General features: G+C 39.6%; 1 protein-coding gene across 2 annotated transcripts in view; it reads left to right on the top strand.

Moving 5' to 3' along the window:
• Positions 1 to 11321: 11321 nt before the first annotated feature.
• LOC145677231 (TBC1 domain family member 31-like) overlaps positions 11322 to 13078 on the top strand; it is a gene marked incomplete at its 3' end in the record, with an annotated part of 28256 nt that continues 26499 nt past the window's right edge. The window contains 1 exon segment of one of the 2 annotated variants that reach the window (XM_081747822.1): positions 11322 to 11487. 2 annotated transcript variants of the gene reach the window in all.

Genomic DNA, 13078 nt, shown 5'->3' with positions numbered 1-13078 from the left:
GCAACAAGATCATAGTACGCAATGACGTAAGATGAGTCATGGTCATGTGGATTTGACTGTCTGATCCCAAATTTAAATTTATATTTCGATCCATTACATGAACTGGAATATCAATAAAATTATAAATAGAAAGTATATGAAGCACTTTAATATAACTTACACTTCAGCTAATAGTAATGAACTTCGGTACATTATTTACAACCATAAATTCGCTCTTTAGTAGTGTGATTACTTTTATCTTTCATCTTTTGAAAGTTCATTGATAAAATTCGTATTCTTATGTGGCTTCGCTTAATACGCAAAGTTTGCGTTCTAGAATACGATATTATGCCTAGAAGTAATGGACTTCTGCAACACTTTGTATTGCGTTATAGAATGGTATGGAATGAGCTTAAAAGATAAAGCAATAATAATAATAGAACGAAATAGTGCTCTGGACGAAATTTGAATAATGTTTGAAATTACCTCATTCAGAATTTTTCTTCGCAATATTTCTGATGCCTAATACAATGCCAAAAAAAAAACAATAAGCAAGTATATGGTAACCGCTATGCCGAGAGCAATCTAGAATCGCAAATTTTGCGTTGCGTTCACGTAAACCATTACGGACAGAGCATCTTGTCTTAACGCAAACCCACTTATAGACGTATCGAAAGGTGCCGGCAGTTTTTCAGGGGCGGATCCAGGGGGGAGATCGGGGCGATCGACCCCCCAGGAAGAGGAAACTTTTTTTATTTTATATATAAACAAAACCAATCCCAGAGTTTGGACTCTTAAAAGTAGCTCTAAGTGGCAGTATTACAACCCACCGCCCTCCCAGAACTCGGTCCTGAATTCGCCCCTGGTAGCAGTAGTAGAAGAAGTAGCAGTAGAACGGGTTAGAAGATGACCCTATCTTGAGAGTAATACTCCTGGAAGTATTTTTTTTTTCGCGCGCTAGTTATCTATTTAGGTTGGTCACAAAAAAGCAGCTGAGGTTAAATTTATATCAGGTGGATCTAGATAGAACAAAACGAGCCCTGAGGGCCTTCTAACCCCCTTCGCTCGCTAGCTATGTTTCTTAAAATAAGTAAATAACTTTTTGTGTATTATTTTTATCTTATTTTAATGAAAAAGTGTCATGAAAATTTAAAAATTTTCCTTGAGCCAGGTTTGAACCAGTGTCAAAAACGACTCTCATTACTAGCGCGCTCGGCTACTAGGGGCGATAGAAATGGCATTTCCTATATGTAAGCTACATGGAGAGAAACGGATAACGAAAACTAATCAAAACCGTGTATTTAGTTCTTACTTCTGGGAGCATTATTTCTCTGAAGGAGTCACGGGCGTCTCTGGCGGGGGGACGAAGGGGACGCGTCCTCCCAATATTTTGGAGTACAAAATATTTAATATTTTATTCTAATTTAATTTATTTACTAACGACAGAATATCATATAAATAATAGTGATTATATTTATTTGGAATATAACATTCAGTTGCGAAACGATTATTTTTCTATAACAAGAATTCTTAATATACCTTAGGAGGTCCGTGAAGGTAAACAGAAAGATAACAAATGGAATCGAAGATAATAAACAGGTTGGACTAAATACCATTTAAATCACTTTCTTTGATGGCCTCCCAAATTTTACGTGCCAGAGACGCTAGTGGAAGAAGTCGTCTGGTAGGCGATCTTTCTTGCAGGACTGTAATTCTAAATATTACTGTTCAGAATATCAGAAGTTACTGTACAGGTTTTTACACAAATACGATAAATAATAGTTGAACATTAACAGCTAGTAATTGGAATGAAGAAAATACTCTAGAAAACTTAATTGATTCAACATTTTAAATTCTCTAAAATTATTATACAGGGTGACCCAAAAGTAGATATACATTCCTGCATTGATCAAGTAAATGCAATAAGCTGATCAATACGATACTGTATAACACTTTTGGGCCTCCCTGTATATTTAGAAAGTAAAAAATTGAAATCAGTATTTTAATTAAATCGAATTCTTATATTTATTGGATTCATGTAAATTTCTTAATTTTGTTTCTCTCTATCCGCTTGTTAAATTGTGCAGACAAGCCGGAAAAGAATATCTACAATTACAAATTCTGTTGATTGTTCCCGTTGAATAACTTCCGTGTCATATAAATCTTTGTACGCAACATACTGTAACGAACTGTAAGAACTTACTGGTTAACATGATGATGGGGAACGTAATTCCATCAAACTGACATTTTCTGCACACATCGAGGTTTTGGATTTGAGACACTACAGGTTCCTCGTTTCAATACTTTCTCTTCCGTGGTATATAAACTGAATACTACCTAGTTTCATTGATTCGATTTCTAGTATAGTAGCAGACCAACACGGTAACTTTTCAGAAATAAATAACCAACTGCAACGGTATACATTGTTTTATAATCAATTATAGTTAAATTTAGTTAAAGGCATAATACTTGTTTGGCGATAGCAATTTTTTGTTTGATTAATCAAATTAATTCCTGTTGGTATGAAAAAGTGCATGTAATATTGTTGAAAAAAGAATGCAGTAAAAGATATATTACAAGTTTGATCTTTTCAAATTACTTTTTATTTATTGTATTTGTGAATATTCCATAACAGTGTGATTTAGTTTTAGTAATATTTTTGCTACTGTTATTTTCTTTTTCTTTCTTTCCAATCTGATGCTTCATTGAATGTCTCCAGATAAGGTTAAATGAGGAAATACGCTCCCCACAGTCACTGAACGGCCTCTGAAGATAATCAGTTTCATTCCCCTAAAGTTATTACCCCCGCCAGCATTCGATGTGTTAATCACTCGGTTAGTTCTAATATCTTTCAGGAAAAATGTTCCTGGGGGCACTGCTGATGCTATTCTATTTAAAATTATATTATAGACGTATTATTTGGCGTCATTAACTTGTTCCGCCATCAATGAATTTCGAGGTGCTTTCTTTTGCATCGTTCTGTGCGCGTTTTATGCGCCACCGGAAGTGGGTCAAAATGGACCTACAAATATGGCGGAACAAGTTAATGCTGTTCCGCCACCAACGAATTTTGAGGTGGTTTCTTTTACATCGTTTTATGCGCGTTTTCTGCGCCACCGGAAGTGGGTCAAAATGGACCTACAAATATGGCGGAACAAGTTAATGCTGTTCCGCCACCAACGAATTTAGAAGTTGTTTCCAACACATCATTTTGTGCGTGATTTGTGCCGTTTTGTGCGCCTATTTCCACTTTTTGTGCGCCATCGGAAGTGGCTCAAAATTAGCCTTCAAATATGGAGGATAGCATTAACTTGTTCCGCCACCAACGAATTTCAAGGTGGTTTCTTTTACATCGTTTTGTGCGCCCATTCCCACATTTTGTGCGCCACCGAAAGTGAGTCAAAATGGGCCTACATATATGGCGGAACAGGTTAATGCTGTTCCGCCACCAACGAATTTTGAGGTTGTGTCCAACACATCGTTTTATGCGTATTTTGCGCCGTTTTGTACGTCTATTTTCACGTTTTCTCCGCCATCGAAAATGGGTCAATATGAGCTCTAAGTAGTGACGAAAGTGACCCACTGTTCCACCACCAATGAATTTCGAGGTGGTTTCTATGAGCATCGTTTTGTGCGTGTTTTGTTTCATTTGTGCGTCTAGTCTCACGTTTTGCGCGCCAGCGAAAGTGGGTCAAAATGGGGCTAAAGGTATGACGGAACAAGTTAATGCTGTTCCGCCACCAACGTTTTTTGAGGTGGTTTCCATCACATCGTTTTGTCTATTCTTTCTCGTTTTGTGCGCCTATTTCAACGTTTTGTGCGCCATCGGAAGTGGATCAAAATGGGCCTCCAAGGGGGGATGAAAGTGACCTACTGTTCCACCATCACCGAATTTCGAGGTGGTTCCTTTTGCATCGTTTAGTGCGTGTTTTGTTCCGTTTGTGCGCTTATTGTCACGTTTTGTACGCTACCGGAAGTGTGTCGAAATGGGCCTACAAATATATCGCAACAAGTTAATACTTTTCCGGCACCAACAAATTTTGAGGTCGTTTCTATAACATCGTTTTACTATGTGCAAGTATCTTAATTCTTATAGAATGGCTTAACCACTGATCACTGTAGAACACCAATGGTAATAGATGGCAAGAAACATTTTTCTACAATCGATTAAGGATCTATGCGGTGACGCACATAACGTGGGATAATCGCATAAAACTGCACAAAACAAGCGCAAAGCGATACAAATGAAACCACCTCTAAATTCGTTGGTGGTGGAAGACTGGGTCACTTTCGTCACAATTTGAAGGCAAGTTTTGACCCACTTTGGAGTACGCACAAAACGTGGAAATAGGCGGACAAAACCTCACAAAACACGCACAAACGACCTCAAAATACGTTGGTGGCGGAGCAGCAATAGCTTGTTCCCCATATTTTTACGCCCATTTTGACCCACTTCCGGTGACGCACAAAAAGTGAATATAGGCGCATAAGACGGCACAAAACAGGCGTAAAAGATGCGAAAACAACCTCGAAAATTGATATTGGCAGAATAGTGGGTCATTTTCGTCCTCCGTTGGAGGCCCATTTTGACCCACTTGCGGTGATTCACGAAACGAGGAAATAGGCGCACAAAGGGCGCACAAAATGATGTGATAGAAATGAACTCAAATTTCGTTGGTGGTCGAACAGTATAACTTGTTCCGTCATATTTGCAGGCCCATTCTGACCCACTTCCGATGGTGCACAAAACGTGGGAATAGGTGCACGAAACGGCAAAAAACACGCATAAAACAATGCGATGGAAACCACCTCAAAATTGGTTGGTGGCAAAACAGCATTAACTTCTTACGCAATATTTGTAGGCCTATTTTGAACCACTTCCACTGGCGGACAAAAAGTGGTAATAGGTGCACAAAGCTGCACAAAACACGTACAAAACGATGGAAAAAGAATCCATCTCGAACTTCGTTGTTGGCGGAACAGTGGGTGGCTTTCTTGTCACTTTTGTGGCCCATGTTGACGCACCTCCTATGGCGCACCAAACGGTACAAAACACACACAAAACGATGTGATGGAAACAACCTCAAAATTCGTTGGTGGCGGAACAGTTTAACTTGTTCCGCCATATTTGTCGCCCCATTTTGACCCATTTGCCGTGACGAAAAGAACGTTTGAATAAGCGCACAAAACACACACAAAGCGATGCAAAAGCAACTACCTCGAAATTCGTTGGTGTCGGAACAGGGGTCACTTCTTTCAACTTTGAGGCCAATTTTCACTACTTTCGATGACGCACAAAACGCGGAAAGAGGCGCACAAAACGGCACAAAACGATGTGATGGAAACGACCTTAAAACTCGGAGCAGCATTCAATTGTCCCGCCATCTTCATAGGCTCGTTTTAACCCACTTACGGTGACGCACAAAACTTGGGAATAGAAGCTGAAAACGACACAAAACACGCACAAACGATGCGAAAAAAGCCACCACGAAATTTGTTAGTGGCGGAACATTAGGTTACTTGCGTCCCATCTTGGAATCCCATTTTGACTCACTTCCGATGGCGCAAAAAACGTGGAAATAGGCGCACAAAACGATGTGATGGAAAGACCTCAAAATTCGTTGGTTTCGGAAGCGCATTAACTTGTTGCGACATATTTTTAGGCCAATTTTGACCCACTTCCGATGGCGCACAAAACGTGAAAATAGGCGAATAAGACGGCACAAAACAGGCACTAATCGATTCGAAAGAAACAACCTCGAAAATTGATATTGGCAGAACAGTGGCCCATTTTCATCCTCCCTTGGAGGCCCATTTTGACCCACTTGCGGTGACGCACAAAACGTGGAAATAGGCGCACAAAACGGCAAAGAACACACAAAACGATGTAATGTAAACCACATCAAAATTCGTTGATGGTGGAACAGCATTAACTTGTTCCGCCATATGCGTAGGCTCATTTTGGTCCACTCCTGTTGGCGCATAAAACATGGAAATAGGCACACAAAAGGGGTACTAAACACGTACAAAACAATGGAAAAGAATCCATCTCAAACTCGTTGTTGGCGAAACAGTGCGGACCTTTCTTGCAACTTTTATGGCCCTATTTGACCCACTTAAGATGGCGCACAAAACGTGAGAATAGGCACACAAAATGGTACGAAACACGCACAAAACAATATGGTGAACACGACCTCAAATAGTAGGTCCATGTTGGTCCACTAACCTTGGCGCATAAAACGTGGGAATAGGCGCACAAAGGGATACAAAACACGTACAAAACGATGCAAAAGAATTCATCTCGAACTTCGTTGTTGGTGGAAAAGTGGGTAGCTTTCTTGCCACTGTTGTGACCCAATTTGACCCACTTCCGATGACGCACAAAACATGGAAATAGGCGCACAAAACGGTAAAGATCACACAATATGATGGAAACCACCTCGAAATTCATTGGTGGCGAAACAATGGTCACTTTCGTCTTCCCTTGTAGGCCCATTTGGACTCACTTCCGGTGGCGCACAAAACGTGGAAATAGGTACACAAAACGGCAAAAACACGCTCAAAATGATACAAAAGAAACCACCTCGAAATTCGTTGTTTCGGAACAGTAGGTCACTTTTTTACCCCTTTGGAGGCTAATTTTGACTCACTTCTGATTGCGCAGGAAACGTGGAAATAGGCGCACAAAACGGAATAAAACCCGCAGGAAACGATGTGATGGAAACAAACTCAAACTTCGTTGGTGGCGAAACAGCAATAAGTTGTTCTGCCATATTTGTAGGCCCATTTTGACCCTTTTCAGGTGGTGCACAAGACGTAGGAAAAGGCACAGAAAACGGCACAAACATGCACAAAACGACGCAAAAGAAACCACCTCGAAATTCGTTGGTGGCAGAACAGTGGGTCACTTTCGTTACCCCTTGGAGGCCCATTTTGACCTACTTCCGATGGCGCACAAAACGGCACAAAACACGCACAAAATGATGCAAAAGAAACCCCCTCAAAATTCATTGGTGGCGGAACAAGTTAATGCTGTCCTCCATATTTGGAGGCCCGTTTTGACCCACTTCCGATGGCGCACAAAACGTGGGAATAGGCGCACAAAACGGCACAAAGACGCACAAAACGATGCAAAAGAAACCATCTCGAAATTCGTTGTTTCGGAACAGTAGGTTACTTTCGTCCCTCTTTGGAGGCACATTTTGACCCACTTCTGATGGTGCAGAAAACGTAGAAATAGGCGCACAAAACGGCAGAAATCACGCACAAAACGATGTGATGGAAACAACCTCAAAATTCGTTGGTGGCGAAACAGCATTAAGTTGTTCCGCTATATTTGTAGGCCCATTTTGAACCACTTCAGGTGGTGCACAAGACGTGGGAACAGGCGCAGATAACGGCAGAGACATGCACAAAACGATGCAAAAGAAACCACCTCGGAATTAGTTTTTGGCGCAACAATCGGCGAACTTCGTCCCCACTTGGAGGCTGATTTTGACTCATTTTCGTTGGCGCACAAAACGGCACAAATCTCACACAAAATGATGTGTTGGAAACAACCTCAAAATTCGATGATGGCGGAACAGCATTAACTTGTTCCGCCATATTTGTAGTCCCATTTTGACTGACTTCTGGTGGCGAGAAAATGTGGGAATAGGCGCACAAAACGGCACAAAACGCGCATAAAAGAATTCAAAAGAAACCACGTCGAAATTCATTGTTGACGGAACAAGTTAATGACGCCGCCCAACCTTTCTTTCTAGTAACCTTGTATTATTTTGATCTCATCCGGTTCCGGGAGGCACTCTCAGAGATCTTGGGGAGGGGGGCCAGTGCCCCCAAAAACATGTCTGGAAGAAACATTGATGTAGAGGAAGAATTGGGACCCATATAATTCTAGTGATCTGAAAGCTACTCGGGGACGCTGAATCAAACCTGACCATTATCTTTTCAATTTGGTATATCAGTGTATTCGAACCAGAACAATATCTCACGTGATTTCTTTTTTTTATTGTGAAAACAACAAAAAATTGGTGAAAAACAAAAATCGAAAAGCGTTATGTGATAAGGAAGAAGAGGTTTGGCCTTGCGTGACGAAGTGTGACAAGTGGTAGGGAGAAGGTAGAAATTGGAGCGTTACGTATACGTGAACGGTCACGGCCAGTGATTCTAGTTTGAGGGAAACTTCCCGCGGCGTAGGGAGATTAAGGGCCGTATGCATAGTTATTCTGCGGGTTACTTAGGGGCTACGTACGGGACACGTGATAATTTGCGTTGCAGAGTTCTCCCGCAGGGTCAAACAAGCCCGCAACCTTCCCGTAAGTCAAGAGGATGGCTAGGGGTGCTTCAACGCACCCTTTGCTAGCCCGTAGCAGTTTCTGTTGTTGTATAAAATGCATATGCTCCGTGCTGACAAAATATTTGAGTATGTTAATGAGTTTACCGAATTCGTTGAGGTGATTAAGCGATAATAAATGACATATTGATGGCAACCAATTTAAAAATATATACCAATTCCTGAAAGAAGATTGCAGGATATTTTGCTTCCGCTCCTACAAATATTGAATACAAGGTCAAAGAATGGACAAACAACTTTTACCTTAAATAAAATAAGCGAGAGATACTTGTTGTTACAGTATTGGTACTGAAGTAGATTTTAGATTAGATTGTAGAATAGCTTCAGAATTGATTCTAGGGGTCCAGTGGTGATTTCAAGGATCGGCCGGGGGGGGGGGGGGGGAGAAATTTCTCCCCGAGAACCATGACATTCCCTCAGGACCACATAGCCTATCGTGCTCAATGTGAATTCTCAGTATTTTCGTTACTAATACATTTCATCCGCAACATATTGAAATCGCCAAAAAATAGGAATCATCACTGATGGGAAAAATTGACTCAATAGTTACACATATTTCATCGTGAAAATGTTATTCTAATGTGTTTTACATCCTTCTCCCTGTTTCCTTTTCCTACATTTCTCTGCATAGGTAAAGTTGAGGAGCGCTAACATCCCTTTTTTTCACTAATGATCTAACGTCTTCTGCATTCTTGGTTTCTTACCTGACCACCAGCTGCGTACACATTTATAATATGCTTGCAAAGTTATATGTTATAAATAAATAAGTGCGAAAAACCATGCCCAACACACGATAAGTTTGCATTTATTCCGATTCCAAGCTGGGCACAATTTGAGGGATCACGCATGATTTTGTCCGCGGAAGCAGGCACATTAGTGTTGGTGATATGCATATAAGGAAAGACAAGTGGAAATCATCGAACTCCTGTTTATCGACGCGCTGTAATTGCTCAAAGTATGCATCGGTTCACGTGATTATGGAAACAGTGTTAAGAAGTATGACTCATAATTATGCGATTATAATGGAAAACTAGGTTCTAGTGACCACCTACTACAGATAGATGCATATTTTTTATACTAATTTGATCATTATTCGAGTTAACAGTTCTATCAAATTTTGACACATTTCTTACATTTTCAGGTTAGGTTAGAGCTTTGTATTTCTTTTAGCAAAGTATGTCTATATGAAGAGCTCCATTACTACTTGCAGATTAACTTCAGGAGGGCTCAGCATAAATACAGTGTAGGCGTATAACATAAAAACTACAGTACATAAGATACGAATCAATTTGTGCTATGTGGCTAAAAGCACGAATGTTACCTAACTGAGTTATGGTAGGAGCGCATCAGGCGGCTCAGAGTGATAGTGAGCGGGTGCATCCATAGGGAGCACGCGCGTCAGAGATGGGGGTATACGTATATACAAGGATAGTGGAAGAGCACACTTACACATACAATACTTTCATTATCACTTAAATCATTTCAGTATGCTGCCATTGATGGTAATTACTTATATTTACTCTTTCATTCCTTCACGAAAAATGTAGGGCTTCACATCGTATTTTACCTATAAATTTTCTATTTCGTAAAAGTGTCTGCTCGAGTGAACCCCTAATTCGTGTACACACCATCACAAACTCGCCCGTTCCCTACAGACGGACCTCGACTGTAGCCCTCCAGCTTCACCTTGGCATTAAACCGTAGTAGATGCAAAAAATGCTTGTAATAAGCAGCTTGCAAAGTTTGGTGCGTGGTTTTGAGACGTCTGGCTTTCACTGTATGTATGTTTGTCTTATACAATTGTACGCAATTAGATGATAATACTCTAGGAATAAGTAAATAAGAAGTTTTACGCTATTTGCATGGAATATCCCCCCAAAAATACTGTATTTATAGACATAACTTTTATGCCCTCCTAAGGTTAACTTTTACTGGCAAATTGTTTAGAAAATACATTCACAAAAAATACTATGGGCTGATTTTGTCCTAAAAACTTAGTGTATATGTAATTTATTTCTACTGGGATCTCTATTGTAAAGCTACAGCCTCACACGTTTTCTAGCTACATATCCATATTTCTTTTTGCGAGTTAACAGACTTTACCTGAAAATTAAAAAAGAAATGTATTGCTAATCTACACCGATATTTTGCCGCTTTTCTATATCACTTTATAACAATTTTCAAGTTAACAGACTTTATCTGAAAATTAAAAAAAAAAAAAGCACTGTATTCCTAATCTACACCATTATTTTTCCGCCTTGGCACGAACAAAGTTCAGAACATTTATTTCATTTTTTTTATATAGCATACGTTGTATCCATGCAGTTGCTGCTTCGATGTTAATTCTTTATCATAGTAGAATTGAGTTTCGGAGTTCTACCTTCAACTTTTTATTGACAAAATTTTAGCCTCGCTCGAGGTGTACTAGACCAATCAGCTCTCAGTGTTAACCGTACCTGAGGGATCACTTTGGAAGCTTTATGCATTGCACAGTCAAGGGGAAGGTTGAGGAAGCCCACAGGTACGGTTCGTCTAGGGGACCCCTACGTGGTCGACTATGCATATGGCCCTTAGTAAATATTTGTTTAAGTTGGGAAAAAGGGAAAATTTACAAATATGAGATAACATGTAGGGAAATTTAGCTTTTCAACAAATGTTATGTTACTAAACATTGCGGCAGTATGACGGAAGATGGTGCCATTCCAGAATCCCACACAAAATGTGACAAACTTTTTTTCCAAGTGTTCTTCCGCCTGGCTTGACGATGCCATTATACAACATAATATTGAAGTAATAACAGATCAAAAGCTCAAATGTATGTTTGGAGATATTAGCACAGTATAATAATCCATACATACGCAATAACGATTTCTTTAAACAATTATATATATATTTCGTGAACCAAAACTAGGATAATTTTATCTTAAAAGGGATTTTTTTGCAATACTGAGGGAAATTTTAATTTGAGAACTTAGTATCACTGCTCACGGCAACTTTCTGGTAACACTGACTGGTGATTACGTCTGCTAAATGTGAAAATTTCAAATTTCAAACATTTTTTTTAATGACAATGATTTAGTGAAGTAGGACTTGTGAGCTGTTTTTCTATTTATTTATTTTTGTTTGTCAGAGAATAATTATATCATTTTCAGGTACAAATGTAGCATTTTACTCTAGAATTTTAATTTGTTTTCTTTGATAGTGATTTATGACTTTTACCTTTTACTATAGTGCGGGTAGGTTTTACTGATACACAAAATAATCTGACATGATATTAAATTCATAATACAACACAAACGTCACATAATATTTGATGGCTTGTGTATAGCCCGCTCCCCCCAGTTCTTTGTCACCGGAACTGGAAGAGTCACTACTACTACTGCTGCTACTACTACTACTACTTCTGCTACTACTACTACTACTACTACTACTACTGCTACTACTATTACTACTGCTACTACTTATTATCGAGAACAGAACCCAACCAACCCCTGCGGGGCTTCTAACCCGTTCCTACTACTACTACTACTACTATTACTATTGCTACTAACTACCATTACAACAACTACTACTACTGCTACTACTACTGCTGCTGCTACTACTACTACTGCTACTGCTGCTGCTGCTGCTGCTACTACTACTACTACTACTACTACTACTCATTATACTAAAGCTTCCTTACCACAAGATTTACATCCTAAATCTTTATAACAAGCGATTCCGATTCATTGTGAACTAATATGAATCGTCAGAATCACTATGATTCGTTTAAAATCACTGGGGGGAGCGGGCTATACTCAATCCTTTTTAACTACTACGAGTAGTATGCCAAAACTTGACCTCCACACGTTCTTTATAAAACCAATTTTGCCAAAATTGCAGGTTAGAAGAAACTAAGGCTTGTGTATAGCCCGCTCCCCCCAGTTCTTTGTCACCGGAACTGGAAATCACTACTACTACTTATATCGAGAACAGAACCCAACCAACCCCTGCGGGGCTTCTAACCCGTTCCTACTACTACTACTACTATTGCTACTAACTACCACCACTACTACTACTACTATTCCTACTAACTACTACTACTACTGCTACTGCTACTAATATTACTTATACTAAAACTTCCTTACCACAAGATTTACATCTTAAATCTTTATAACATGCGATTCCGATTCATTATGAACTAGTATGAATCGTTAGAATCACAATGATTCGTTAAAAATCATTGGGGGAGCGGGCTATACTCAATCCGTTAAAAAATTAGCTATAATTTTGTCAGTAATTTCCCTTTTATTGTCCTACAAAAGATTTTCGCTGGGTATCGTAACATTACTCCACTTAGTATAGATTATATTCAAGGTGTCTACTAGAAGTAAGCGCTGAAAAATTACAATTCTTTTACAGTTAGCGTATAGATGTAAAGTCCGGATGTAAGGTGTAAATACTACAGTGCAAAACCAACCAGCGCTAGGCGGTCTCTAAAAATACGAATGCTATCTATCCGAATCAGAACAGGGCGAAGATGGTAGAGACGCGCGGTTTGCGTCCGAAAGAAGCAGGCGCATTAGTGACGGTGGTATACCGATACGCCTAAATGAGGGTAGTAAAAACACGTAGGTTTGGTAATGATACGAGTTCCAATAACACTTGTCATGGTTTCAGAGTAGTAACGCTACAGTTGTAAACATAAAATACAGCATCTATACACTGTGCCGAAATACACTGCCAGTGGAATATAGTATCTAA

This window comes from Thermobia domestica, unplaced genomic scaffold (genome assembly GCF_964235325.1).
Source record: "Thermobia domestica unplaced genomic scaffold, izTheDome1.hap1.1 HAP1_SCAFFOLD_713, whole genome shotgun sequence".
NCBI classification, from domain to species: domain Eukaryota; kingdom Metazoa; phylum Arthropoda; class Insecta; order Zygentoma; family Lepismatidae; genus Thermobia; species Thermobia domestica.
Note: the sequence above shows the minus strand (reverse complement) of the source record. Positions and strands in the feature narration are given on the sequence as shown.